At 43.0% G+C, this 27,190-nt stretch overlaps 22 non-coding genes and 11 pseudogenes across 22 annotated transcripts; all 33 read right to left on the bottom strand.

Moving 5' to 3' along the window:
- Positions 1–478: 478 nt before the first annotated feature.
- Positions 479–592, bottom strand: LOC142511480 (5S ribosomal RNA; annotated as a pseudogene).
- Positions 593–1,275: 683 nt separating this feature from the next.
- Positions 1,276–1,389, bottom strand: LOC142508563 (5S ribosomal RNA). Its single transcript, XR_012806770.1, has one exon. It is a non-coding gene; the product is annotated as a 5S ribosomal RNA (ribosomal RNA).
- Positions 1,390–1,934: 545 nt separating this feature from the next.
- On the bottom strand, positions 1,935–2,053 carry LOC142510362 (5S ribosomal RNA). The gene has a single exon (XR_012808478.1). It is a non-coding gene; the product is annotated as a 5S ribosomal RNA (ribosomal RNA).
- A 683-nt stretch (positions 2,054–2,736) lies between these two features.
- On the bottom strand, positions 2,737–2,854 carry LOC142513815 (5S ribosomal RNA). The gene has a single exon (XR_012809742.1). It is a non-coding gene; the product is annotated as a 5S ribosomal RNA (ribosomal RNA).
- A 683-nt stretch (positions 2,855–3,537) lies between these two features.
- Positions 3,538–3,659, bottom strand: LOC142512911 (5S ribosomal RNA; annotated as a pseudogene).
- A 455-nt stretch (positions 3,660–4,114) lies between these two features.
- Positions 4,115–4,233, bottom strand: LOC142517188 (5S ribosomal RNA). Its single transcript, XR_012812948.1, has one exon. It is a non-coding gene; the product is annotated as a 5S ribosomal RNA (ribosomal RNA).
- A 684-nt stretch (positions 4,234–4,917) lies between these two features.
- Positions 4,918–5,036, bottom strand: LOC142514177 (5S ribosomal RNA). The gene has a single exon (XR_012810084.1). It is a non-coding gene; the product is annotated as a 5S ribosomal RNA (ribosomal RNA).
- A 681-nt stretch (positions 5,037–5,717) lies between these two features.
- On the bottom strand, positions 5,718–5,836 carry LOC142514008 (5S ribosomal RNA). The gene has a single exon (XR_012809924.1). It is a non-coding gene; the product is annotated as a 5S ribosomal RNA (ribosomal RNA).
- Positions 5,837–7,008: 1,172 nt separating this feature from the next.
- LOC142510985 (5S ribosomal RNA) lies at positions 7,009–7,126 on the bottom strand (annotated as a pseudogene).
- A 1,260-nt stretch (positions 7,127–8,386) lies between these two features.
- LOC142517186 (5S ribosomal RNA) lies at positions 8,387–8,505 on the bottom strand. Its single transcript, XR_012812946.1, has one exon. It is a non-coding gene; the product is annotated as a 5S ribosomal RNA (ribosomal RNA).
- Positions 8,506–9,189: 684 nt separating this feature from the next.
- Positions 9,190–9,308, bottom strand: LOC142514328 (5S ribosomal RNA). The gene has a single exon (XR_012810226.1). It is a non-coding gene; the product is annotated as a 5S ribosomal RNA (ribosomal RNA).
- A 686-nt stretch (positions 9,309–9,994) lies between these two features.
- Positions 9,995–10,113, bottom strand: LOC142514327 (5S ribosomal RNA). The gene has a single exon (XR_012810225.1). It is a non-coding gene; the product is annotated as a 5S ribosomal RNA (ribosomal RNA).
- A 665-nt stretch (positions 10,114–10,778) lies between these two features.
- Positions 10,779–10,897, bottom strand: LOC142508151 (5S ribosomal RNA). The gene has a single exon (XR_012806379.1). It is a non-coding gene; the product is annotated as a 5S ribosomal RNA (ribosomal RNA).
- Positions 10,898–11,478: 581 nt separating this feature from the next.
- LOC142511032 (5S ribosomal RNA) lies at positions 11,479–11,597 on the bottom strand (annotated as a pseudogene).
- A 671-nt stretch (positions 11,598–12,268) lies between these two features.
- On the bottom strand, positions 12,269–12,387 carry LOC142514982 (5S ribosomal RNA). Its single transcript, XR_012810851.1, has one exon. It is a non-coding gene; the product is annotated as a 5S ribosomal RNA (ribosomal RNA).
- A 686-nt stretch (positions 12,388–13,073) lies between these two features.
- Positions 13,074–13,190, bottom strand: LOC142509575 (5S ribosomal RNA). The gene has a single exon (XR_012807742.1). It is a non-coding gene; the product is annotated as a 5S ribosomal RNA (ribosomal RNA).
- A 681-nt stretch (positions 13,191–13,871) lies between these two features.
- Positions 13,872–13,989, bottom strand: LOC142515233 (5S ribosomal RNA). Its single transcript, XR_012811089.1, has one exon. It is a non-coding gene; the product is annotated as a 5S ribosomal RNA (ribosomal RNA).
- Positions 13,990–14,671: 682 nt separating this feature from the next.
- Positions 14,672–14,790, bottom strand: LOC142517579 (5S ribosomal RNA). The gene has a single exon (XR_012813318.1). It is a non-coding gene; the product is annotated as a 5S ribosomal RNA (ribosomal RNA).
- Positions 14,791–15,472: 682 nt separating this feature from the next.
- LOC142514981 (5S ribosomal RNA) lies at positions 15,473–15,591 on the bottom strand. The gene has a single exon (XR_012810850.1). It is a non-coding gene; the product is annotated as a 5S ribosomal RNA (ribosomal RNA).
- A 673-nt stretch (positions 15,592–16,264) lies between these two features.
- LOC142509572 (5S ribosomal RNA) lies at positions 16,265–16,383 on the bottom strand. Its single transcript, XR_012807740.1, has one exon. It is a non-coding gene; the product is annotated as a 5S ribosomal RNA (ribosomal RNA).
- Positions 16,384–17,065: 682 nt separating this feature from the next.
- LOC142511959 (5S ribosomal RNA) lies at positions 17,066–17,183 on the bottom strand (annotated as a pseudogene).
- Positions 17,184–17,780: 597 nt separating this feature from the next.
- On the bottom strand, positions 17,781–17,900 carry LOC142512684 (5S ribosomal RNA; annotated as a pseudogene).
- A 683-nt stretch (positions 17,901–18,583) lies between these two features.
- On the bottom strand, positions 18,584–18,682 carry LOC142512806 (5S ribosomal RNA; annotated as a pseudogene).
- A 672-nt stretch (positions 18,683–19,354) lies between these two features.
- On the bottom strand, positions 19,355–19,473 carry LOC142508267 (5S ribosomal RNA). Its single transcript, XR_012806489.1, has one exon. It is a non-coding gene; the product is annotated as a 5S ribosomal RNA (ribosomal RNA).
- A 390-nt stretch (positions 19,474–19,863) lies between these two features.
- Positions 19,864–19,981, bottom strand: LOC142512493 (5S ribosomal RNA; annotated as a pseudogene).
- A 684-nt stretch (positions 19,982–20,665) lies between these two features.
- Positions 20,666–20,783, bottom strand: LOC142511907 (5S ribosomal RNA; annotated as a pseudogene).
- A 683-nt stretch (positions 20,784–21,466) lies between these two features.
- Positions 21,467–21,585, bottom strand: LOC142509442 (5S ribosomal RNA). The gene has a single exon (XR_012807616.1). It is a non-coding gene; the product is annotated as a 5S ribosomal RNA (ribosomal RNA).
- Positions 21,586–21,994: 409 nt separating this feature from the next.
- LOC142511893 (5S ribosomal RNA) lies at positions 21,995–22,113 on the bottom strand (annotated as a pseudogene).
- Positions 22,114–22,796: 683 nt separating this feature from the next.
- LOC142514931 (5S ribosomal RNA) lies at positions 22,797–22,914 on the bottom strand. Its single transcript, XR_012810802.1, has one exon. It is a non-coding gene; the product is annotated as a 5S ribosomal RNA (ribosomal RNA).
- A 681-nt stretch (positions 22,915–23,595) lies between these two features.
- Positions 23,596–23,714, bottom strand: LOC142509423 (5S ribosomal RNA). Its single transcript, XR_012807597.1, has one exon. It is a non-coding gene; the product is annotated as a 5S ribosomal RNA (ribosomal RNA).
- Positions 23,715–24,123: 409 nt separating this feature from the next.
- Positions 24,124–24,242, bottom strand: LOC142512388 (5S ribosomal RNA; annotated as a pseudogene).
- Positions 24,243–25,653: 1,411 nt separating this feature from the next.
- On the bottom strand, positions 25,654–25,772 carry LOC142510544 (5S ribosomal RNA). Its single transcript, XR_012808651.1, has one exon. It is a non-coding gene; the product is annotated as a 5S ribosomal RNA (ribosomal RNA).
- Positions 25,773–26,456: 684 nt separating this feature from the next.
- On the bottom strand, positions 26,457–26,575 carry LOC142508418 (5S ribosomal RNA). Its single transcript, XR_012806630.1, has one exon. It is a non-coding gene; the product is annotated as a 5S ribosomal RNA (ribosomal RNA).
- Between the last annotated feature and the right edge of the window lie 615 nt (positions 26,576–27,190).

Genomic DNA, 27,190 nt, shown 5'->3' with positions numbered 1-27,190 from the left:
CTCGCCCAATCAGAACGATGAAGTTAAGCGTTCTGGCGCGATGGAAGAGATAGGGTGGGTGACCTCCTTGGGAAGTCCTCGTGTCGCGACCCTTTATGTAAATTATAGCTAAAATTATGTAAATTATAGCTAAAACAGTCGAAATAATTGTTTTTAATGAGTTAACCGTCTCCGGAGTAATCTGCGTCAAACTTCCTAAGCGGATTTCTCGAGGAAACGGAAGCTTAACAGAAGCGAAAAATCGCAAAATAGAGGGTCCTAGAGTAGGAATTCGGCTAAAATCTCGCCAGCTCATTGCGGAGTAATGAGTCTCGTTCGTTTGCCCGTTTACAATCAAATTAGCCTACAATTTTGTCCAAATCCGGCAGTGCCCGAGGTACGTTGATTTCACATGTCTTATTTGGTCCGATCGAGATTCTGATGATTTGAGCCGAAAATCGGCTGTTAACAAGTAATCAAAAATAGAAAAACATGAAAAGGGGTGCAACACGAGGACTTCCCAGGGGGTCACCCATTCTAGTACTGCTCTTGCCTAAGCACGCTTAACTTCGGAGTTCCTATGGGATCCGGTGCATTAGTGCTGGTCGCACCAGACATTGAGTGGGATGTTTATTCTTATATTTCTCGAGTACGTGTTGAGCGGGCGACGATGGACAACACGCGGCACTGCTCTCGCCCAATCAGAACCATGAAGTTAAGCGTTCTGGCGCGATGACAGAGCTAGGATGGGTGACCTTCCTGGGAAGTCCTCGTGTCGCGACCGTTTACGTAAATTATGGCTAAAACAGTCAAAATAATTGTTTTTAATGAGTTAACCGTCTTTGGAGTAATATGCGTCATACCCTTCCGCACAGAACCGGCACACGGCAACAAAAATCGCTTAATGTACCCAGAAAATAGAAAAAAAATAAAAAGAAGAAAATAGCGAATGTAAAGCTATTATTATGCCTGAGATACGATAAAATGGAACAGGAATCGAATTTCAAACTTCATAAGCGGATTTGTCGAGGAAACGGAAGCTTAACAGAAGCGGAAAATCGCAAATTAGAGGGTTTTAGAGAAGGAATTCGACTAAAATCTCGCCAGTTCATTGCGGAGTAAGGAGTCTCGTTTGTTTGCCCGTTTACAATCAAATTATCCTACAATTTTGTCCAAATCCGGCAGTGCCCGAGCTACGTTGATTTCACATGTCTTATCTGGTCTCGATCGAGATTCAGATGATTTGAGCTGAAAATCGGCTGTCAACAAGTAATCAAAAATAGAAAAACATGAAAAGGGGTGCAACACGAGGACTTCCCAGGGGGTCACCCATCCTAGTACTGCTCTCGCCCAAGCACGCTTAACTTCGGAGTTCCTATGGGATCCGGTGCATTAGTGCTGGTCGCACCAGACATTTAGTGGGATGTTTATTCTTATATCTCTCGAGTACGTGTTATGCGGGCGACGATGGACAACACGCGGCACTGCTCTAGCCCAATCAGAACCATGAAGTTAAGCGTTCTGGCGCGATGGCAGAGCTAGGATGAGTGACCTCCCTGGGAAGTCCTCGTGTCGCGACCGTTTACGTAAATTATGGCTAAAACAGTCGAAATAATTGTTTTTAATGAGTTAACCATCTCCAGAGTAATTTGCGTCACACCATTCCGCACAAAACCGGCTCAAGGCAATATTAATCGCTAAATGTTCCAAGAAAATAGAAAAAAATAACTAAAAGAAAATAGCGAATGTAAAGTTATTATAATGCCTAAGATACGATAAAATGAGTCTCGTTGATTTGCCCGTTTACAATCAAATTAGGCTACAATTTTGTCCAAATCCGGCAGTGCCCGAGCTACGTTGATTTCAAATGTCTTATCTGGTCCCAATCGATATTCAGATGATTTGAGCCGAAAATCGTCTGTCAACAAGTAATCAAAAATAGAAAAACACGAAAAGGGGTGCAACAAGAGGACTTCCCAGGGGGTCACTCATCCTAGTACTGCTCTCGCCCAAGCACACATAACTTCGGAGTTCTGATGGGAACCAGTGCATTAGTGCTGGTATTATCGCACCCGACATTGAGTGGGATGTTTATTATTATATCCCTTGAGTACGTGTGGAGCGGGCGGCGATGGACAACACGCGGCACTGCTCTCGCCCAATCAAAACCATGAAGTTAAGCGTTCTGGCCCGATGGCTGAGCTAGGATGGGTGACCTCCCTGGAAAGTCCTCGTGTCACGACCGTTTACTTAAATAATGGATAAAACAGCCGAAAATAATTTTTTTTAATGAGTTAATTGTCTTCGGAGTAATCTGTGTCATACCCTTCCACACAGAACCGGCTCACGACAACAAAAATCGCTAAGTGTTCCCAGAAAATAGAAAAAAATAAGAAGAAGAAAATAGCGAATGTAAAGCTATTATTATGCCTGAGATACGATAAAATGGAACAGGAATCAAATTTCGAACTTCCTAAGCGTATTTCTCAAGGAAACAGAAGCTTAACAGAAGCGGAAAATCGCAAATTAGAGGGTCTTAGAGAAGGAATTCGGCTAAAATCTCGGCAGCTCATTGCGGAGGAATGGGTCTCGTTCGTTTGCCCGTTTACAATCAAATTAGCCTACAATTTTGTCCAAATCCGACAGTGCCCGAGCTACGTTGATTTCACATGTCTTATCTGGTCCCGATCAAGATTCAGATGATTTGAGCCGAAAATCGTCAGTCAACAAGTAATCAAAAATAGAAAAATATGAAAAGGAGTGCAACACGAGGACTTCCCAAAGGGTCACCCATCCTAGTACTGTCTCGCCCAAGCACGCTTAACTTCGGAGTTCTGATGGGATCCGGTGCATTAGTGCTGGTATAATCGCACCCAACATTGAGCGGGATTTTTATTCTTATATCTCTCGAGTACGTGTGGAGCGGGCGACGATGGACAATATGCGGCACTGCTCTCGCCCAATCAGAACGATGAAGTTAAGCGTTCTGGCGCGATGGAAGAGCTAGGGTGGGTGACCTCCCTAGGAAGTTATCGTGTCGCGACCCTTTATGTAAATTATAGCTAAAACAGTCGAAATAATTGTTTTTAATGAGTTAACAATCTCCGGAGTAATCTGCGTCATACCCTTCAGCACAGAACTGGCTCACGGCAACAGAATTCGCTAAATGTTACCAGAAAATAGAAAAAAAAATAAGAAGAAGAAATAGCGAATGTAAAGCTATTATTATGCCTGAGATACGATAAAATGGAACAGGAATCGAATTTCGAACTTCCTAAGCGGATTTCTCAAGGAAACGGAAGCTTAACAGAAGCGAAAAATCGCAAATTAGAGGGTCTTAGAGAAGTAATTTGGCTAAAATCTCGCCAGCTCATTGCGGAGTAATGAGTCTCATTCGTTTGCCCGTTTACAATCAAATTAGCCTACAATTTTTTCCAAATCCGACAGTGCCCGAGCTACGTTGATTTCACATGTCTAATCTGGTCCCGATCGAGATTCAGATGATTTGAGCCGAAAATCGGCTGTCAACAAGTAAACAAAAATAGAAAAACACGAAAAGGGGAGCAATACGAGGACTTCCCAGGGGGTTACCCATCCTAGTACTGCTCTCGCCCAAGCACGCTTAACTTCGAAGTTCCTATGGGATCCGGTGCATTAGTAATTTTAATGAGTTAACCATCTCCGGAGTAATCTGCGTCACACCCTTCCGCACAGAACCGGTTCACGGCAATATAAATCGCTAAATGTTCCCAGAAAATAGAAAAAAAATAAGTAGAAGAAAATAGCGAATGTAAAGCTATTATAATGCCTAAGATACGATAAAATGGAACAGGAATCGAATTTCGAACTTCCAAAGCGGATTTCTCGAGGAAACGGAAGCTTAACAGAATCGGAAAATCGCAAATTAGAGGGTCTTAGAGAAGAAATTCGGCTAAAATCTCGCTAGCTCATTGCGGAGTAATGATTCTCGTTCGTTTGCCCGTTTACAGTCAAATTAGGCTACAATTTTGTCCAAATCCGGCAGTGCCCGAGCTACGTTGATTTCACATGTCTTATCTGGTCCCGATCGAGATTCAGATGATTTGAGCCGAAAATCGTCTGTCAACAAGTAATCAAAAATAGAAAAACACGAAAAAGGGTGCAACACGAGGACTTCCCAGGGGGTCACTCATCCTAGTACTGCTCTCGCCCAAGCACACATAACTTCGGAGTTCTGATGGGATCCAGTGCATTAGTGCTGGTATTATCGCACCCGACATTGAGTGGGATGTTTATTATTATATCCCTCGAGTACGTGTGGAGCGGGCGGCGATGGACAACACGCGGCACTGCTCTCGCCCAATCAAAACTATGAAGTTAAGCGTTCTGGCCCGATGGCAGAGCTAGGATGGGTGACCTCCCTGGGAAGTCCTCGTGTCACGACCGTTTACTTAAATAATGTATAAAACAGCCGAAAATAATTTTTTTTAATGAGTTAATTTTCTCCGGAGTAATCTGCGTCATACCCTGCCACACAGAACCGGCTCACGACAACAAAAATTGCTAAATATTCCCAGAAAATAGAAAAATAATAAGAAGAAGAAAATAGCGAATGTAAAGCTATTATTATGCCTGAGATACGATAAAATGGAACAGGAATCGAATTTCGAACTTCCTAAGCGTATTGCTCAAGGAAACAGAAGCTTAACAGAAGCGGAAAATCGCAAATTAGAGGGTCTTAGAGAAGGAATTCTCCTAAAATCTCGCCAGCTCATTGCGAAGTAATGAGTCTCGTTCGTTTGCCCGTTTACAATCAAATTAGGCTACAATTTTGTCCAAATCCGGCAGTGCCCGAGCTACGTTGATTTCACATGTCTTATCTGGTCCCGATCGAGATTCATATGATTTGAGCCGAAAATCGTCTGTCAACAAGTAATCAAAAATAGAAAAACAAGAAAAGGGGTGCAACACGAGGACTTCCCAGGGGGTCACTCATCCTAGTACTACTCTCGCCCAAGCACACATAACTTCGGAGTTCTGATGGGATCCGGTGCATTAGTGCCGGTATGATCGCACCCGATATTGAGTGGGATGTTTATTTTTTTATCCCTCGAGTACGTGTGGAGCACGCGGCGACGGACAACACGCGGCACTGCTCTCGCTCAATCAAAACCATGAAGTTAAGCGTTCTGGCGCGATGGCAAAGCTAGGATGGGTGACTTCCCAGGGAAGTCCTCGTGTCGCGACCGTTTACATAAATTATGGATAAAACAGTCGAAAATAATTTTTTTAATGAGTTAACCGTCTCCGGAGTAATCTGCGTCATACCCTTCCACACAGATTCGGCTCACGACAACAAAAATTACTAAATGTTACCAAAAAATAGAAAAATATAAGAAGAAGAAAATAGCGAATGTAAAGCTATTATTATGCCTGTGATACTATAAAATGGAACCGGAATCGAATTTCGAACTTCCTAAGCGGATTTCTCGAGGAAACGGAAGCTTAACTGAAGTGGAAAATAGCAAATTAGAGGGTCTCAGAGAAGGAATTCGGCTAAAATCTCGCCAGCTCATTGCGTAGTAATGAGTCTCGTTCGTTTGCCCGTTTACAATCAAATTAGGCTACAATTTTGTTCAAATCCGGCATAGCCCGAGCTACGTTAATTTCAAATGTCTTACCTGGTCCCGATCGAGATTCAGATGATTTGAGCCGAAAATCGTATGTCAACAAGTAATCAAAAATAGAAAAACACGAAAAGAGTGCAACACGAGGACTTCCCAGGAGGTCACCCATCCTGGTACAGCTCTCGCCCAAGCACGCTTAACATCGGAGTTCTGATGGGATCCGGTGCATTAGTGCTGGTATGATCGCACCAGACATTTAGTGAGATGTTTATTCTTATATCCCTCGTGTACGTGTGGAGTAGGCGGCGATGGACAACACGTGGCACTGTTCTATCCCAATCAGAACAATGAAGTTAAGCGTTCTGGCGCGATGGCAGAGCTTGGATGGGTGACCTCCCTGGGAAGTCCTCTTGTCGAGACGATTTACGTAAATTATGGCTAAAACAGCCGAAATAATTGTTTTAAATGAGTTAACCGTCTCCGGAGTAATCGGCGTCATACCATTCCGCACAGAACCGGCTCACGACAACAAAAATCACTATATATTCCCAGAAAATAGAAAAAAAAATAAGAAGAAGAAAATAGCGAATGTAAAGCTATTATTATGCCTGGGATACGATAAAATGGAACCGGAATCAATAAAATGGGTGACCTCCCTGGGCAGTCCTCGTGTCGCGATTGTTTATGTAAATTATTGCTAAAACAGTTGAAATAATTGTTTTTAATGAGTTAACTGTCTCCAGAGTAATCTGCGTCATACCCTTCCGCACAGAACCGGCTCACGACAACAAAAATCGCTAAATGTTCCCAGAAAATAGAAAAAAATTAAGAATAAGAAAATAACGAATGTAAAGCTATTATTATGCCTGAGATAAGATAAAATGGAACCGGAATTTAATTTCGAACTTCCTAAGCGGATTTCTCGATGAAACGACATAAGCGGAAAATCGCAAATTAGAGGGTCTTAGAGAAGGAATTCGGCTAAAATCTCGCCAGCTCACGGAACCGGCTCACGACAACAAAAATCGCTAAATGTTCCCAGAATATAGAAAAAAATAAGAAGAAGGAAATAGCGAATGTAAAGCTACTATTATGCCTGGGATATGATAAAATGGAACCGGAATCGAATTTCAAAATTCCTAAGCGGATTTCTCGATGAAACGGAAGCTTAACAGAAGCGGAAAATCGCAAATTAGAGTGTCTTAGAGAAAGAATTCGGCTAAAATCTCGTCAGCTCATTGCGGAGCAATGAGTCTCGTCCGTTTGCCCGTTTACGATCAAATTAGGCTACATTTTTGTCCAAATCCGGCAGTGCCTGAGCTACGTTGATTTCACATGTCTTATTTGGTCCCGATCGAGATTCAGATGATTTGAGCCGAAAATCGGCTGTCAACAAGTAATCAAGAATAGAAAAGAACGAAAAAGGATGCAACACGAGGACTTCCCATGGGTCACCCATCCTATTACTGCTCTTGCCCAAGCACGCATAACTTCGGAGTTCTGATGGGATCCTATGCATTAGTGCTGGTATGATCGCACCCGACATTGAGTGGGTTGTTTATTCTTTTATCTCTCGAGCACATGTGGAGCGGGCAACGATGGACAACACGCGGCACGGCTCTCGCCCAATCAGAACCATGAAGTTAAGCGTTCTGGCGCGATGGCAGAGCTAGGATGGGTGACCTTCCTGGGAAGTCATTGTGTCGTGACCGTTTACGTAAATTATGGCTAAAACAGTCGAAATAATTGTTTTTAATGAGTTCACCGTCTCCGGAGTAATCTGCGTCATACCCTTCCGCACAGAACCGGCTCACGGCAACAAAAATCGCTAAATGTTCCCAGAAAATAGAAAAAAAATAAGAAGAAGAAAATAGCGAATGTAAAACTATTATTATGCCTGAGATAAGATAAAATGGAAAAGGAAACGAATTTCGAACTTCCTAAGCGGATTTCTCGAGGAAACGGAAGCTTAACAGAAGCGGAAAATCGCAAATTAGAGGGTCTTAGAGAAGGAATTCAACTAAAATCTCGCCAGCTCATTGCGGAGTAATGATTCTCGTTCGTTTGCCCGTTTACAATCAAATTAGCCTACAATTTTGTCCAAATCCGGCAGTGCCCGAGCTACGTTGATTTCACATGTCTTATTTGGTCCCGATCGAGATTCAGATGATTTGAGCCGAAAATCGGCTGTCAACAAGTAAACAAAAATAGAAAAACACGAAAAGGGGAGCAATACGAGGACTTCCCAAGGGGTTACCCATCCTAGTACTGCTCTCGCCCAAGCACGCTTAACTTCGAAGTTCCTATGGGATCCGGTGCATTAGTAATTTTAATGAGTTAACCATCTCCGGAGTAATCTGCGTCACACCCTTCCGCACAGAACCGGTTCACGGCAATATAAATCGCTAAATGTTCCCAGAAAATAGAAAAAAAATAAGTAGAAGAAAATAGCGAATGTAAAGCTATTATAATGCCTAAGATACGATAAAATGGAACATGAATCGAATTTCGAACTTCCAAAGCGGATTTCTCGAGGAAACGGAAGCTTAACAGAATCGGAAAATCGCAAATTAGAGGGTCTTAGAGAAGAAATTCGGCTAAAATCTAGCTAGCTCATTGCGGAGTAATGATTCTCGTTCGTTTGCCCGTTTACAGTCAAATTAGGCTACAATTTTGTCCAAATCCGGCAGTGCCCGAGCTACGTTGATTTCACATGTCTTATCTGGTCCCGATCGAGATTCAGATGATTTGAGCCGAAAATCGTCTGTCAACAAGTAATCAAAAATAGAAAAACACGAAAAAGGGTGCAACACGAGGACTTCCCAGGGGGTCACTCATCCTAGTACTGCTCTCGCCCAAGCACACATAACTTCGGAGTTCTGATGGGATCCAGTGCATTAGTGCTGGTATTATCGCACCCGACATTGAGTGGGATGTTTATTATTATATCCCTCGAGTACGTGTGGAGCGGGCGGCGATGGACAACACGCGGCACTGCTCTCGCCCAATCAAAACTATGAAGTTAAGCGTTCTGGCCCGATGGCAGAGCTAGGATGGGTGACCTCCCTGGGAAGTCCTCGTGTCACGACCGTTTACTTAAATAATGGATAAAACAGCCGAAAATAATTTTTTTTAATGAGTTAATTTTCTCCGGAGTAATCTGCGTCATACCCTTCCACACAGAACCGGCTCACGACAACAAAAATCGCTAAATATTCCCAGAAAATAGAAAAAAAATAAGAAGAAGAAAATAGCTAATGTAAAGCTATTATTATGCCTGAGATACGATAAAATGGAACAGGAATCGAATTTCGAACTTCCTAAGCGTATTGCTCAAGGAAACAGAAGCTTAACAGAAGCGGAAATACGCAAATTAGAGGGTCTTAGAGAAGGAATTCTCCTAAAATCTCGCCAGCTCATTGCGAAGTAATGAGTCTCGTTCGTTTGCCCGTTTACAATCAAATTAGGCTACAATTTTGTCCAAATCCGGCAGTGCCCAAGCTACGTTGATTTCACATGTCTTATCTGGTCCCGATCGAGATTCATATGATTTGAGCCGAAAATCGTCTGTCAACAAGTAATCAAAAATAGAAAAACAAGAAAAGGGGTGCAACACGAGGACTTTCCAGGGGGTCACTCATCCTAGTACTGCTCTCGCCCAAGCACGCTTAACTTCGGAGTTCTGATGGGATCCGGTGCATGAGTGCTGGTATGATCGCACCCGACATTGAGTGGGATGTTTATTCTTATATCTTTCGAGTACGTGTGGAGCGGGCGGCGATGGACAACACGCGGCACTGCTCTCGCCCAATCAAAACTATGAAGTTAAGCGTTCTGGCCCGATGGCAGAGCTAGGATGGGTGACCTCCCTGGGAAGTCCTCGTGTCACGACCGTTTACTTAAATAATGGATAAAACAGCCGAAAATAATTTTTTTTAATGAGTTAATTTTCTCCGGAGTAATCTGCGTCATACCCTTCCACACAGAACCGGCTCACGACAACAAAAATCGCTAAATATTCCCAGAAAATAGAAAAAAAATAAGAAGAAGAAAATAGCTAATGTAAAGCTATTATTATGCCTGAGATACGATAAAATGGAACAGGAATCGAATTTCGAACTTCCTAAGCGTATTGCTCAAGGAAACAGAAGCTTAACAGAAGCGGAAATACGCAAAAATTAGAGGGTCTTAGAGAAGGAATTCTCCTAAAATCTCGCCAGCTCATTGCGAAGTAATGAGTCTCGTTCGTTTGCCCGTTTACAATCAAATTAGGCTACAATTTTGTCCAAATCCGGCAGTGCCCAAGCTACGTTGATTTCACATGTCTTATCTGGTCCCGATCGAGATTCATATGATTTGAGCCGAAAATCGTCTGTCAACAAGTAATCAAAAATAGAAAAACAAGAAAAGGGGTGCAACACGAGGACTTTCCAGGGGGTCACTCATCCTAGTACTGCTCTCGCCCAAGCACGCTTAACTTCGGAGTTCTGATGGGATCCGGTGCATGAGTGCTGGTATGATCGCACCCGACATTGAGTGGGATGTTTATTCTTATATCTTTCGAGTACGTGTGGAGCGGGCGACGATGGACAACACGTGGCACTGCTCTCCCCCAATCAGAACCATGAAGTTAAGAGTTAGGATGGGTGACCTCTTTGAGAAGTCCTCGTGTTGCGACCGTTTACGTAAATTATGGATAAAATAGTCGAAATAATTGTTTTTAATGAGTTAACCGTCTCCGGAGTAATCTGCGTCATACCCTTCCACACAGAACCGGCTCACGGCAAAAAAAATCTTTAAATGTTCCCAGAAAATAGAAAAAAAAATAAGAAGAAGAAAATAGCGAATGTAAAGCTATTATTATGCCTGAGATACGATAAAATGGAACAGGAATCGAATTTCGAACATTCTAAGCGGATTTCTCGAGGAAACGGAAGCTTAAAAGAAGCGGAAAATCGCAAAGTAGAGGGTTTTAGAGAAGGAATTCGGCTAAAATCTCGCCAGCTCGTTGCAGAGTAATGAGTCTCGTTCGTTTGCCCATTTACAATCAAATTAGCCTACAAATTTATCCAAATCCGGCAGTGCCCGAGCTATGTTGATTTCACATTTCTTATTTGGTCCCGATCGAGATTCAGATGATTTGAACCGAAAATCGTCTGTCAACAAGTAATCAAAAATAGAAAAACACGAAAAGGGGTGCAACACGAGGACTTCCCAGCGGGTCACCCATCCTAGTACTGCTCTCGCCCAATCACGTTTAACTCCGGAGTTCTGATGGGATCCGGTGCATTAGTGCTAGCATGATAGCACCCGACATTGAGTGGGATGTTTATTCTTATATCTCTCGAGTACGTGTGGAGCGGGCGACGATGGACAACACGCGGCACAGCTCACGACCAATCAGAACGATGAAGTTAAGCGTTCTGGCGCGATGGTAGAGCTAGGATGGGTGACCTCCCTAGGAAGTCCTCGTGTCGGACCGTTTATGTAAATTATAGCTAAAACAGTCGAAATAATTGTTTTTAATGAGTTAACCATCTCCAGATTAATCTGCGTCATACTCTTTTCCGCACAGAACCGGCTCACGATAACAAAAATCGCTAAATGTTCCCAAAAAATAAAAAAAAATAAGAAGAAGAAAATAGCGAATGTAAAGCTATTATTATGCCTGGGATACCATAAGATTGAACCAGAATCGAATTTCGGACTTCCTAAGCGGATTTCTCGAGGAAACGGAAGTTTAACAGTCAAATTAGCCTACAATTTTGTCCAAATCCGGCAGTGCCCGAGCTACGTTGATTTCACATGTCTTATCTGCTCCCGATAGAGATTTAGATGATTTGAGCCGAAAATCGTCTGTCAACAAGTAATCAAAAACAGAAAAACACGAAAAAGGGTGCAACACGAGGGCTTCCCAGGGGGTCACACATCCTAGTACTGCTCTCGCCCAAGCACGCTTAACTTCGAAATTCTGAAGGGATCCGGTGCATTATTGCTATTATGATCGCACCCGACATTGAGTGGATTTTTAATTTTATATCTTTCGAGTACGTGTTGAGCGTGCAACGATTGACAACACGCGGCACTACTCTCCCCCAATAAGAACCATGAAGTTAAGCGTTCTGGCGCGATGGCAAAGATAGGATGGGTGACCTTCCTGGGAAGTCCTAGTGTCACGACCGTATACGTAAATTATGGCTAAAACAGTCGAAATAATTGTTTTTAATGAGTTAACCGTCTCCGGAGTAATCTGCGACATACCCTTCCTCACAGAACCAGCTCACAGCAACAAAAATCGCTAAATGTTCCCAGAAAATAGAAAAAAAATAAGAAGAAGAAAATAGCGAATGTAAAGCTATTATTATGCATGAGATACGAGAAAATGGAATAGGAATCGAATTTCGAACTTCTTAAGCGGATTTCTCGATGAAACGGAAGCTTAACTAAAGCGGAAAATCGTAAATTAGAGGGCTTTAGAGAAGGAATTCGGCTAAAATCTCGATCCGCAATGAGTCTCGTTCATTTGCCTGTTTACAATCAAATTATGCTACAATTTTGTCCAAATCCGACAGTGCCCGAGCTACGTTTATTTCACATGTCTTATCTGGTCCCAATCGAGATTCAGATGATTTGAGCCGAAAATCGTCTGTCAACAAGTAATCAAAAATAGAAAAACACGAAAATGGGTGCAACACGAGGACTTCCCAGGGGGTCACCCATCCTAGTACTGCTCTCGCCCAAGCTCGCTTAACTTCGCAGTTCTGATGGGATTCGGTGCATTAGTGCTGGTATGATCGCACCCGACATTGAGTGGGATGTTTATTCTTATATCCCTCGAGTACGTGTGGAGTGAGCGGCGATGGACAACACGCGGCACTGCTCTCGTCCAATCAGAACCATGAAGTTAAGTGTTCTGGCGCGATGGCAGAGCAAGGATGGGTGACCTCCCTGGGCAGTCCTCGTGTCGCGACCAATTACGTAAATTATGGCTAAAACAGTCGAAATAATTGTTTTTAATGAGTTAACCCTCTCCGGAGTAATCTGCGTCATAACCTTCCGCTCAGAACCGGCTCACGGCAACAAAAATCGCTAAATGTTCCCAGAAAATAGAAAAAAAATAAGAAGAAAAAAATATCGAATGTAAAGCTATTATTATGCCTGAGATACGATAAAATGGAACAGGAATCGAATTTGGAACTTCCTAAGCGGATTTCTCGAGGAAAAAACGGAAGCTTAACAGAAGCGGAAAATCGCAAATTAGAGGGTCTTAGAGAAGGAATTCGGGTAAAATCTCGCCAGCTCATTGCGTAGTAATGAGTCTCGTTCGTTTGCCCGTTTACAATCAAATTAGGCTACAATTTTGTCCGAATCCGGTTGTGCCCGAGCTACGTTGATTTCACATGTCTTATTTGGTCCCGATCGAGATTCAGATGATTTGAGCCGAAAATCGTCTGTCAACAAGTAATCAAAAATAGAAAAACACGAAAAGAGGTGCAACACGAGGGCTTCCCAGTGTCACCCATCCTAGTACTGCACTCGCCCAAGCACGCTTAACTTCGGAGCTCTGATAGGATCCAGTGCATTAGTGCTGGTATGATCGCACCTGACATTGAGTAGGATGTTTATTCTTATATCCCTCAAGTATGTGTGGAGCGAGCGGCGATGGACAACACGCGGCACTGCTCTCGCCCAATCAGAACTATGAAGTTTGCGTTCTAGCGCGATGGCAGAGCTAGGATGAGTGACCTCCCTGGGAAGTCCTTGTGTCGCGACCGTTTACGTAAATTATGGCTAAAACAGTCGAAATAATTGTTTCAATGAGTAAACCGTCTCCGGAGTAATCTGCGTCATACCCTTCTGCACAGAACCGGCTCACTACAATAAAAATCGCTAAATGTTCCTAGAAAATAGAAAAAAAATAAGAAGAAGAAAATAGCGAATGTAAAGCTATTATTATGCCTGAGATACGATAAAATGGAACAAGAATAGAATTTCGAACTTCCTAAGCGGATTTCTAGAGGAAACAGAAACTTAACAGAAGCGGAAAATTGCAAATTAGAGGGTCTTAGAGAAGGAATTCTGCTAAAATCTTGTCAGCTCATTGCATAGTAATAAGTCTCGTTCGTTTGCTCGTTTACAATCCAATTAGGCTACAATTTTGTCCAAATCCGGCAGTGCCCGAGCTACGTTGATTTCACATGTCTTATCTGGTCCCGATCGAGATTCAGATGATTTGAGCCGAAAATCGTCTGTCAACAAGTAATCAAAAATAGAAAAACACGAAAAGAGGTGCAACACGAGGACTTCCCAAGGGTCACCCATCCTAGTACAGCACTCGCCCAAGCACGCTTAACTTCGGAGTTCTGATGGGATCCAGTGCATTAGTGCTGGTATGATCGCACCTGCCATTGAGTAGGATGTTTATTCTTATATCCCTCGAGTACGTGTGGAGCGGGCGGCGATGGACAACACGGGGCACTGCTCTCGCCCAATCAGAACCATGAAGTTTGCGTTCTGGCGCGATGGCAGAGCTAGGATGGGTGACCTCCCTGGGAAGTCCTCGTGTCGCGACCGTTTACGTAAATTATGGCTAAAACAGTCGAAATAATTGTTTTAATGAGTTAACCGTCTCCGGAGTAATCTGCGTCATACCCTTCCCCACAGAACCGGCTCACGACAACAAAAATCGCTAAATGTTCCCACAAAATAGAAAAAAAAATAAGAAAAAGAAAATAACGAATGTAAAGCTATTATTATGCCTGGGATACGATAAAATGGAACCAGAATCGAATTTCAAACTTCCTAAGCGGATTTCTCAAGGAAACGGAAGCTTAACAGAAGCGGAAAATCGCAAATTAGAGAGTCTTAGAGAAGAAATTCGGCTAAAATCTCGTCAACTCATTGCGGAGAAATGAGTCTCGTTCGTTTGCCCGTTTACAATCAAATTAGGCTACAATTTTGTCCAAATCCGGTAGTGCCTGAGCTATGTTGATTTCACATGTCTTATCTGGTCCCGATCGAGATTCAGATGATTTGAGCCGAAAATCGTCTGTCAACAAGTAATCAAAAATAGAAAAACACGAAAAGGGGTGCATCACGAGGACTTCCCAGGGGGTCACCCATCCTAGTACTGCTCTCGCCCAAGCACCCTTAACTTCGGAGTTCTGATGGGATCCGGTTCATTACTGCTGGTATGATCACACTCGAAATTGAGTGGGATTTTTATTGTTATATCCCTCGAGTACGTATGGAGTCGGCGGCGATAGACAACATGCGGCAATGCTCTCGTCCAATCAGAACAATAAAGTTAACCGTTCTGGCGCGATGCCCGAGCTAGGATGGGTGACCTCCTTGGGAAGTCCTGAAGTCACGACCGTTTACGTAATTTATGGGTAAAACAGTCGAAATAATTGTTTTTAATGAGTTAAACGTCTCCGGAGTAATCTACGTCATACCTTTCCGCTCAGAACCAGCTCACGACAACAGAAATCGCTAAATGTTCCCAGAAAATAGAAAAAAATAAGAATAAGAAAAAATCAAATGTAAATCTATTATTATGCTTGGGATACGATAAAATGGAACCGGAATCGAATTTCAAACTTCCTAAGCGGATTTCACGAGGAAACAGAAGCTTAACAGAAGCGGAAAATCGCAAATTAGAGGGTCTTCGAGAAGGAATTCGGATAAAATCTCGCCAGTACATTGCGGAGCAATGAGTCTAGTTCATTTGCCTGTTTACAATCAAATTATGCTACAATTTTGTCCAAATCCGACAGTGCCCGAGCTACGTTTATTTCACATGTCTTATCTGGTCCCAATCGAGATTCAGATGATTTGAGCCGAAAATCGTCTGTCAACAAGTAATCAAAAATAGAAAAACACGAAAATGGGTGCAACACGAGGACTTCCCAGGGGGTCACCCATCCTAGTACTGCTCTCGCCCAAGCTCGCTTAACTTCGCAGTTCTGATGGGATTCGGTGCATTAGTGCTGGTATGATCGCACCCGACATTGAGTGGGATGTTTATTCTTATATCCCTCGAGTACGTGTGGAGTGAGCGGCGATGGACAACACGCGGCACTGCTCTCGTCCAATCAGAACCATGAAGTTAAGTGTTCTGGCGCGATGGCAGAGCGAGGATGGGTGACCTCCCTGGGCAGTCCTCGTGTCGCGACCAATTACGTAAATTATGGCTAAAACAGTCGAAATAATTGTTTTTACTGAGTTAACCATCTCCGGAGTAATCTTCGCACAGAACCGGCTCACGACAACAAAAATCGCTAAATGTTCCCAGAAAATAGAAAAAAAAAAAGAAGAAGAAAATATCGAATGTAAAGCTATTTTTATGCTTGGGATACGATAATAAAATGGAACAGGAATCGAATTTCCAACTTCCTAAGCGGATTTCTCGAGGAAACGGAAGTTTAACAGAAGTGGAAAATCGCAAATTAGAGGGTCTTAGAGAAGGAATTTGGCTAAAATCTCGCAAGCTCGTTGCAGAGTAATGAGCCTCTTTCGTTTGCTCGTTTACAATCAAATTAGGCTACAATTTTATCCAAATACGGCAGTGCCCGAGCTACGTTGATTTCACATGTCTTATTTGGTCCCGATCGAGATTCAGATGATTTGAGCCAAAAATCGTCAGTCAACAAGTAGTCAAAAATAGAAAAACACGAAAAGGGGTGCAAAACGAGGACATCCTAGGGGGTCACCCATCCTAGTACTGCTCTCGCCCAAACACGCTTAACTTCAGAGTTCCAATGGGATCTGGTGCATTAGGGCTGGTACGATCGCACCCGACATTGAGTTGGATGTTTATTCTTATATCCCTCGAGTACGTGTGGAGCAGGCGGCGATGGACAATATACGGCACTGCTCTAGCCCAATAAGAACCATGAAGTTAAGCGTTCTGGCCAGACGGCAGAGTTAGGATGGGTGACCTCCCAGGGAAGTCCTCGTGTCGCGACCGTTTACGTAAATTATGGCTAAAACAGTCGAAATAATTGTTTTTAATGAGTTAACTGTCCACGGAGTAATCTGCGTCATACCCTTTCGCACATAACCGGCTCACTACAACAAAAATCGCTAAATGTTCCCAGAAAATAGAAAAAAATAAGAATAAGAAAATAGCGAATGTAATGCTATTATTATGCCTGGGATACGATAAAATGGAAACGGAATCAAATTCTGAACTACCTAAGCTGATTTCTCGAGGAAACGGAAGCTTAACAGAAGCGGAAAATCGCAAATTAGAGGGTCTTAGGGATGGAATTCAGCTAAAATCTCGCCAGCTCATTGCAGAGTAATGAGTCTCGTTCGTTTGCCCGTTTTCAATCAAATTAGGCCACAATTTTGTCCAAATCCGGCTGTACCCGAGCTACGTTGATTTCACATGTCTTATATGGTCCCGATCGAGATTCAGATGATTTGAGCCGAAAATCGTCTGTCAACAAGTAATAAAAAATGGAAAAACACTAAAAGGGGTGCAACACGAGGACTTCCCAGGGGGTCACCCATCCTAGTACTGCTCTAGCCCAAGCACGCTTAACTTCGGAGTTTTTATGCGTCCGGTGCATTATTGCTTGTATGATCGCACCCGACATCGATTGGGATTTTTACTATTATATCCCTTGAGTACGTGTGGAGCGGGCGACGATGGACAAAACGTGGCACTGCTCTCGTCCAATCAGAACCATGAAGTTAAGCTCGAAATAATTGTTTTTAATGAGTTAACCGTCTTCGGAGAAATCAGCGCCATACCCTTCTGCACAGAACCGGCTCACGACAACAAAAATCGCTAAATGTTCCCAAAAAATACAAAAAAAAAATAAGAAGAAGAAAATAGCGAAGGAAAAGCTTATATTATGCCTGGGATACGATAAAATGGAACATGAATCGAATTTCGAACTTCCTAAGCGGATTTCAATAGGAAACGGAAGATTAACAGAAGCGGAAAATCGCAAATTATAGGGTCTTAGAGAAGGAATTCGGCTAAAATCTCGCCAGCTCATTGCGGAGTAATGAGTCTCGTTCATTTGCCCGTTTACAATCAAATTAGAAAAAAATTTTGTCCAAATCCGGCAGTGCTCGAGCTATGTTTATTTCACATGTCTTATCTGGTCCCGATCGAGATTCAGATTATTTGAGCCTAAAATCGTCTGTCAACAAGTAATCAAAAATAGAAAAACACGAAAAGGGGTGCAACACGAGAACTTCTCGGAAAGGTCACCTATTCTAGTACTGCTGTCGCCCAAGCACGCTTAACTTTAGAGTTATGATAGGATGCGGTGCATTAGTGCTGGTATGATCGCACCCGACATTGAGTGGGATGTTTATTCTTATATCTCTTGAGTACGAGTGGAGCGGGCGACGATGGACAACACTCGGCACTGCTCAAGCCCAATCAGAACCATGAAGTTAAGCGTTCTGTCGCGATGGCAGAACTAGGATGGGTGAACTCCCTGGGAAGTCCTCGTGTCGCGACCGTTTACGTAAATTATGGCTAAAACAGTCGAAATAATTTTTTTTAATGAGTTAACCGTCTCCAGAGCAATTCTCGTCCTACCTTTCGGCACAGAACCGGCTCACGACAACAAAAATCGCTAAATGTTCCCAGAAAATAGAAAATAAAATAAGAAGAAGAAAATAACGAATGTAAGCTATTATTATGCCTATGATACGATAAAATGGAACCGAAATCGAATTTTGGACTTCCTAAGCGGATTATTAGAGGAAACAGAAGTTTAACAAAAGAGGAAAATCGCAAATTAGAGGGTCTTAGAGAAAGAATTCGGCTAAAATCTCGAAACCTTGTTGCGGGGTAACGAGTCTCGTTCGTTTGCCCAATTACATTCAAATTGGCCTACAATTTTGTCCAAATCCGGCAGTGCCCGAGCTACGTTTATTTCACATGTCTTATCTGGTCCCGATCGAGATTCAGATGAATTGAGCCGAAAATCGTCTGTCAACAAGTAATCAAAAATAGAAAAACACGAAAATGGGTACAACACGAGGACTTACTACTGCTCTCGCCCAAGCACGCTTAACTTCGGAGTTCTGATGGGATTCGTTGCATTAGTGCTGGTATGATCGCACCCGACATTGAGTGGGATGTTTATTTTTATATCCCTCGAGTACGTGTGGAGTGGGCGGCGATGGACAACACGCGGAACTGCTCTCGCCCAATCAGAACCATGAAATTAAGTGTTCTCGCGCGATGGCAGAGCGAGGATGGGTGACCTCCCTGGGAAGTCCTCTTGTCGCGATCGTTTATGTAAATTAAGGCTAAAACAGTCGAAATATTTGTTTTTAATGAGCTAACCGTCACCGGAGTAATCTGCGCACAGAACCGGCTCACGACAACAAAAATCGCTAATTGTTCCCAGAAAATAGATTAAAAAATAAGAAGAAAATAATAGCGAATGTAAAGCTATTATTATGCTTGGGATACGATAAAATGGAACTGGAATTGAATTTCGAACTTCTTAAGCGGATTTCTCGAGAAAACGAAAGCTTAACTGAAGCGGAAAACCGCAAATTGGAGGGTCTTAGAGAAGGAATTCGGCTAAAATCTCGCCAGCTCATTGCGGAGTAATGAGTCTCGTTCGTTTGCCCGTTTAAAATCAAATTAGGCTACAATTTTTTCCAAATCCGGCAGTTCCCGAGCTACGTTAATTTCACATGTCTTATCTGGTCCCGATCGAGATTCAGATGATTAGAGCCGAAAATCGTCTGTCAACAAGTAATCAAAAATAGAAAAACACGGAAAAGGGGTGCAACACGAGGACTTCCAAGGGGGTTACCCATCCTAGTACTGCTCTCGCCCAAGCACGCTTAACTTCGGAGTTATGATGGGATCTGGTACATTATTGCTGGTATGATCGCACCCGACATTGAGTGGGATTTTTATTCTTACCTCCCTCGAGTACGTGTGGAGCCGGCGGCGATGGACAACACGCGGCACTGCTATCTAAAACCATGAAGTTAAGCTCGAAATAATTGTTTTTAATGAGTTAACCGTCACCGGAGTAATCTGCGTCATACCCTTCCACACAGAACCGGATCACGACAACACAAATCGCTAAATGTTCTCAGAAAATAGAAAAAAAATTAGAAGAAGAAAATAGCGAATGTAAAGCTATTATTATGCTTTGTCCAAAAACCGCAGTTCCCTAGCTACGTTGATTTCACATGTCTTATCTGGTCCCGATCGAGATTCAGATGATTTGAGCCAAAAATCGCCAGTCAACAAGTAATCAAAAATAGAAAAACACGAAAAGGGGTGCAACACGAGGACATCCTAGGGGTCACCCATCCACGTACAGCTCTCGCCCAAGCACGCTTAACTTTGGCGTTCCGATGGGATCTGATGCATTAGGGCTGGTATGATCGCACCCGACATTAAGTGGGATGTTTATTCTTATATCTCTGGAGCACGTGTGGAGCAGGCGGCGATGGACAACACGCGGCACTGCTCTAGCCCTATCAGAACCATGAAGTTAAGCGTTCTGGTGCGACGACAGAGCTAAGATGGGTGACCTCCCTGGGAATTCCTCGTGTCACGACCGTTTACATAAATTATTGCTAAAACAGTCGAAATAATTGTTTTTAATGAGTTAATCGTCTCCGGAATAATCTGCGTCATACCCTTCCGCACTTAACCAGCTCACGACAACAAAAATCGCTAAATGTTCATAGAAAATAGAAAAAAAAATAAGAAGTAGAAAATAGCGAAAGTAAAGCTATTATTATGCTTGGGATACGATAAAATAGAACCGGAGTCGAATTTCGGACTTCCTAAGCGAATTTCCCGAGGAAACGGAAGCTTAACAGAAGCGGAAAATCGCAAATTAGAGGGTCTTAGAGAATGAATTTGGCTAAAATCTTGCCAGCTCATTGCGAAGCAAAGAATCTCGTTCGTTTGCCAGTTTACAATCAAATTAGCCTACAATTTTGTCCAAATCCGGCAGTTCTCGAGCTACGTTGATTTCACATGTTTTATCTGGTCCCGATCGAGATTCAGATGATTTGAGCCGAAAATAGTCTGTCAACAAGTAATCAAAAATATAAAAACATGAAAAAGGGTGCAACCAAGGACTTCCCAGGGGGTCACCCATCCTAGTACTGCTCTCGCACAAGCACGCATAACTTAGGAGTTTTGATGGGATCCGGTGCTTTAGTGCTAGTATGATCGCACCCGACATTGAGTGTGATGTTTATTCTTATATCCCTCGAGTACTTGTGGAGTGGGCGACGATAGACAACACGCGGCACTTCTCTCGCCCAATCAGAACCATGAAGCTAAGTGTTCTGGCGCGATGGCAGAGCGAGGATGGGTGACCTCCCTGGGCAGTCCTCTTGTCGCGATCGTTTATGTAAATTAAGGCTAAAACAGTCGAAATATTTGTTTTTAATGAGTTAAACGTCTCCGGAGTAATCTGCGTCATACCCTTCTGCACAGAACCGGTTCACGACAACAAAAATCTCTAAATTTTCCCAGAAAATAGAAAAAAAATAAGAAGAAAAAAATAGAGAATGTAAAGCTATTATTATGCCTGGGATACGATAAAATGGAACCGGAGTCGAATTTCGGACTTCCTAAGTGAATTTCTCGAGGAAACAGCAGCTTAACAGAAGCGGAAAATCGCAAATTAGAGGGTCTTAGCGAAGGAATTTGGCTAAAATCTTGCCAGCTCTTTGCTGAGCAATGAGTCTCGTTCGTTTGCCCGTTTACAATCAAATTAGGCAAATATTTTGTCCAAATCCGGCAGTGACCGAGCTACGTTGATTTCACATGTCTTATCTGGTCCCGATCGAGATTCAGATGATTTGAGCCGAAAATCGTCTGTCAACAAGTAATCAAAAATAGAAAAACACGAAAAAGGATGCAACACAAGGACTTCATAGGGGGTCACCCATAATAGTACTGCTTTCGCCCAAGCATGCTTAACTTCGGAGTTCTGATGAGATCCGGGGCATTAGTGCTGGTATGATCGCACCCGACATTGAGATGGATTTGAATTCTTATATACCTCGAGTACGTGTGGAGCGGACGGCGATGGACAACACACGGCACTGCTCTCGCCCAATCAGAACCTTGAAGTTAAGCGTTCTGGCGCGATGGAAGAGCTAGGATGGGTGACCTCCCTGGGAAGTCCTCGTGTCACGATCGTTTACTTAAATTATAGCTAAAACAGTAGAAATAATTGTTTTTAATTAGTTAATCTTCTCTGGAGTAATCTGAGTCATACCCTTCCGCACAGAACCGACTCACGACAACAAAAATCGCTAAATGTTCCCAGAAAATAGAAAAAAAATAAGAATGTCTCAGTTGGTCCCGATCGAGATTCAGATGATTTGAGCCGAAAATCGTCTGTCAACAAGTAATCAAAAATAGAAAAACACGAAAAGGGGTGCAACATGAGGACTTCTTAATGGGTCACCCATCCTAGTACTGTTGTCGCCCAAGCACGCTTAACTTCAGGGTTCTGATGGGATCCGGTGCATTAGTGCTGGTATAATCACACTCGACATTCAGTGGGATTTTTATTCTTATATCTCTCGAGTACGTGTGGAGCAAACGGCGATGGACAACACCCGGCACTTCTCTCGCCTAATCAGAACCATGAAGTTAAGCGTTCTGGCACGATGGCAGCACTTGGATGGGTGACCTCCCTCGGAATTCCTTGTGTCGCGACCGTTTACGTAAATTACTGATAAAACAGTCGAAATAATTGTTTTTAATGAGTTAACCGTCTCAGGAGTAATCTGCTTCATACCCTTCTGCACAGAACCGGCTCACGAAAACAAAAATCGCTAAATGTTACCAGAAAATAGAAAAAAATTAAGAATAAGAAAATAACGAATGCAAAGCTATTATTATGCCTGAGATAAGATAAAATGGAACCGGAATCGAATTTCGAACTTCCTAAGCGGATTTCTCGAGGAAACGGAAGCTTAACAGAAGCGAAAAATCGCAAATTAGAGGGTCTTAGATAAGGAATTCGGTTAAAATCTCGCCAGTTCATTGCAGAGTAATAAGTCTCGTTCGTTTGCCCGTTTACAATTAAATTAGCCTACAATTTTGTCCAAATCCGGCAGTGCCCGAGCTACGTTGATTTCCCATGTCTTATCTGGTCCCGATCAAGATTCAGATGATTTGAGCCGAAAATCGTCTATCAACAAGTAATCAAAAATAGAAAAACACGAAAAGGGGTGCAACACGAGTACTTCCAAGGGGTCACCCATTCTAGTACTGCTCTCGCCCAAGCACGCTTAACTTCGGAGTTCTGATGAGATCCGGTGCATTAGTGCTGGTATGATCGCACCCGACATTGAGTGGGAAGTTTATTCTTATATCCCTTGAGTACGTAGGAGCGGGCGGCGATGGACAACACTCGGCACTGCTCTCGCCCAATAAGAACCATGAAGTTAAGCGTTCTAGCGCGATGGAAGAGCTAGGATGGGTGACACTCCCTGGTAAATCCTCGTGTCGCGATCGTTTACGTAAATTATGGCTAAAACAGTCGAAATATTTGTTTTTAATGAGTTAACCGTCTCCAGAGTAATCTGCATCATACCCTTCCGCACAGAACCGGCTCACGACAACAAAAATCGCTAATGTTCCCAGAAAAAAGAAAAAAATAAGAAGAAGAAAATAACGAATGTAAAGCTATTATTATGCCTGAGATAAGATAAAATGGAACCGGAATCGAATTTCGAACTTCCTAAGCGGATTTCTCGAGGAAACGGAAGCCTAACAGAAGCTGAAAATCTCAAATTAGAGGGTCTTAGAGAAGGAATTAGGCTAAAATCTCGCCACCTCGTTTCGGAGTGTTGAGTCTCGTTCGTTTGCCCGTTTACAATCAAATTAGCCTACAATTTTGTCTAAATTCGGCAGTGCCCGATCTACGTTGATTTCACATGTCTTATCTGGTCCCGATCGAGATTCAGATGATTTGAGCCGAAAATCGTCTGTCAACAAGTAATCAAAAATAGAAAAACACGAAAATGGGTGCAACACGAGGACTTCCAAGGGGGTCACCCATCCTAGTACTGCTCTCGCCCAAGCACGCTTAACTTCGGAGTTCTGATGGGATCCGGTGCATTAGTGCTGGTATGATCGCACCCGACATTGAATGAGATGTTTATTCTTATATCCCTCGAGTACGTGTGGAGCTGGCGGCGATGGACAACACGCGGCACTGCTCTCGCTCAATCAGAACAATGAAGTTAAGCGTTCTGGCGCGATGAAAGAGCTAGGATGGGTGACCTCTCTGGGAAGTTCTCGTGTCGCGATCGTTTACTTAAATTATGGCTAAAATAGTCGAAATAATTGTTTTTAATTAGTTAATCGTCTCCGGAGTAATCTGCGTCATACCCTTCCGCACAGAACCGGCTCACGACAACAAAAATCGCTAAATGTTCCCAGAAAATAGAAAAAAAATAAGAATGTCTTATTTGGTTCCGATCGAGATTCAGATGATTTGAGCCGAAAATCGTCTGTCAACAAGTAATCAAAAATAGAAAAACACGAAAAGGGGTGCAACACCAGGACTTCTTAATGGGTCACCCATCCTAGTACTGCTGTCGCCCAAGAACGCTTAAATTCGGAGTTCTGCTGGGATCCAGTGCATTAGTGCTGGTATAATCGCACTCGAAATTCAGTGGGATTGTTATTCTTATATCTCTCGAGTACATGTGGAGCGGACGGCGATGGACAACACATGGCACTTCTCTCGCCCAATCAGAACCATGAAGTTAAGCGTTCTAGCACGATGGCAGACCTAGGATGGGTGGACTCCCTCGAAAGTCCTCGTGACGCGACCGTTTACGTAAATTATGGATAAAACAATCGAAATAATTATTTTTATTGAGTTAACCGTCTCCGGAGTAATCTGCGTCATACCCTTCCGCACATAACCGGCTTACGGCAACAAAAATTGTTAAATGTTCCCAGAAAATAGAAAAAAATTAAGAATAAAAAAATAACTAATGTAAAGCTATTATTATGCCTGAGATAAGATAAAATGGTACCGGAATCGAATTTCAAACTTCATAAGCGGATTTCTCGAGGAAACGGAAGCTTAACAGAAGCGGAAAATCGCAAATTAGAGTGTCTTAGAGAAGGCATTCGGCTAAAATCTCGCCAGCTCATTGCGGAACAATCAAATTTGGTTACAATTTTGTCAAAATCCGGCAGTGCCCGAGCTACGTTGATTTCACATGTCTTATCTGGTCCCGATCGAGATTCAGATGATTTGAGCCAAAAATCGTATGTCAACAAGAAACCAAAAATATAAAAACACGAAAAGGGGTGCAACACGAGGACTTCCCAAGGGGTCACCCATCCTAGTACTGCTCTCGCCCAAGCATGCTTAACTTCGGAGTTCTGATGGGATTTTTATTCTTATATCCCTCGAGTACGTGTGGAGCAGGCGGCGATGGACAACACGCGGTACTGCTCTCGCCCAATAAGAACCATGAAGTTAAGCGTTCTGTCGCGATGGCTGAGCTAGGATTGGTGACCTCCCTGGGCAGTCCTCGTGTCACGACCGCTTACGTAAATTATGGCTAAAACATTCGAAATAATTGTTTTTAATGAGTTAACCGTTTCCGGAGTAATCTTCGTCATATCCTTCTGCATAGAACCGGCTCACGACAATAAAAATCGCTAAATGTTCCCAGAAAATAGAAAAAAAATAAGAAGAAGAAAATAGCGAATGTAAAGCTATTATTATGCTTGGTATACGATAAAATGGAACCGAAATCGAATTTCAAACTTCCTAAGAAGATTTCTCGAGGAAACGAAAGATTAACAAAAGCGGAAAATCGCAAATTAGAGGGTCTTAGAGAAGAAATTCGTCTAAAATCTTGCCGCCTCGTTGCGGAGTAATGAGGCTCGTTCGTTTGCCCGTTTACAATCAAATTAGCCTACAATTTTTTTCAAATCCGGCAGTGCCCGAACTACGTTGATTTCAGATGTCTTATCCGGTCTCAATCGAGATTCAGATGATTTGAGCCTAAAATCGTCTGTCAACAAGTAATCAAAAATAGAAAAACACGAAAAGGGGTGCAACACGAGGACTTCTTAGGGGGTCATCCATCCTAGTACTTCTCTCGCCCAGGCACGCTTAACTTGGTAGTTCTGATGGGATCCGGTGCATTAGTGCTGGTATGATCATACCAGACATTGACTGGGATGTTTATTCTTATATCCCTCGAGTATGTGTGGACCGGGCTGCGATGGACAACACGCGGCACTTCTCTCGCCCAATCAGAACCATGAAGTTAAGCGTTCTGGCGCGATGGCAGAGCTAGGATGGGTGACCTCCTTGGGCAGTCCTCGTGTTGCGACCGTTTACGTAAATTATGGCTAAAACAGTCAAAATAATTCTTTTTAATGAGTTAACCGTCTCCGGAGTAATCTGCGTCATACCCTTCCGCACAGAACCGGCTCACGACAAAAAAAATCGCTAAATGGTCCCAGAAAATAGAAAAAAAAAACAAGAAGAAGAAAATAGCGAATGTAAAGTTCTTATTATGACAGAGATATGATAAAATGGAACCAAAATCAAATTTCGAACTTCCTAAACGAATTTCTTGAGGAAACGGAAGCTTAACAGAAGCGGAAAATAGCAAATTAGAGGTTCTTAGAGAAGGAATTCGGCTAAAATCTTGCCAGCTCATTGCGGAGTAATGAGTCTCGTTCGATTGCCCGTTTACAATCAAATTAGGCTAAAATTTTTTCAAAATCCGGCAGTTCCTGAGCTACATTGATTTTACATGTCTTATCTTGTCTCGATGAGGATTCCGATGATTTGAGCCGAAAATCGTCTGTCAACAAGTAATCCAAAATAGAAAAACACGAAAAGGGTGCAACATGAGGACTTCCCAGGGGGTCACCCATGCTAGTACGGCTCTCGCCCAAGCACGCTTAACTCCGGAGTTTGGATGGGATCCGGTGCATTAGTGCTGGTATGATCGCACCTGACATTGAGTAGGATGTTTATTCTTATATCCCTCGAGTACGTGTGGAGCGGGCGGCGATGGACAACACGCGACACTGATCTCGCCGAATCAAACCCATGAAGTTTAGCGTTCTGGTGCGATGGAAGAGCTAGGATGGGTGACCTCCCTGGGAAGTCCTCGTGTCGCGACCATTTACGTAAATTATGGCTAAAACAGTCGAAAATTGTTTTTAATGAGTTAACCCTCTTCGGAGTAATCTGCGACATACCATTCCGCACAGAACCGGCTCACGACAAAAAAATTGCTATATGTTCCCAGAAAAGAGAAAAAAAAAATAAGAAGAAGAAAATAGCGAATGTAAAGCTATTATTATGGCTGAGATACGATAAAATGGAACCGAAATCGAATTTCGAACTTCCTAAGCGGATTTCTCGAGGAAACGAAAGCTTAACAGAAGCGGAAAATCGCAAATTAGAGGGTCTTAGAGAAGGAATACGGCTAAAATCTCGCCAGCTCCTTGTGGAGTAATGAGTCTCGTTCGTTTGCCCGTTTACAATCAAATTAGGCTACAATTTGGTCCAAATCCGGCAGTGCTCGAGCTACGTTAGAGCGGGCGGCGATGGACAACACGCGGC

This window comes from Primulina tabacum, chromosome 10, assembly GCF_025594145.1.
Source record: "Primulina tabacum isolate GXHZ01 chromosome 10, ASM2559414v2, whole genome shotgun sequence".
In the NCBI taxonomy this organism is placed as follows: domain Eukaryota; kingdom Viridiplantae; phylum Streptophyta; class Magnoliopsida; order Lamiales; family Gesneriaceae; genus Primulina; species Primulina tabacum.
Note: the sequence above shows the minus strand (reverse complement) of the source record. Positions and strands in the feature narration are given on the sequence as shown.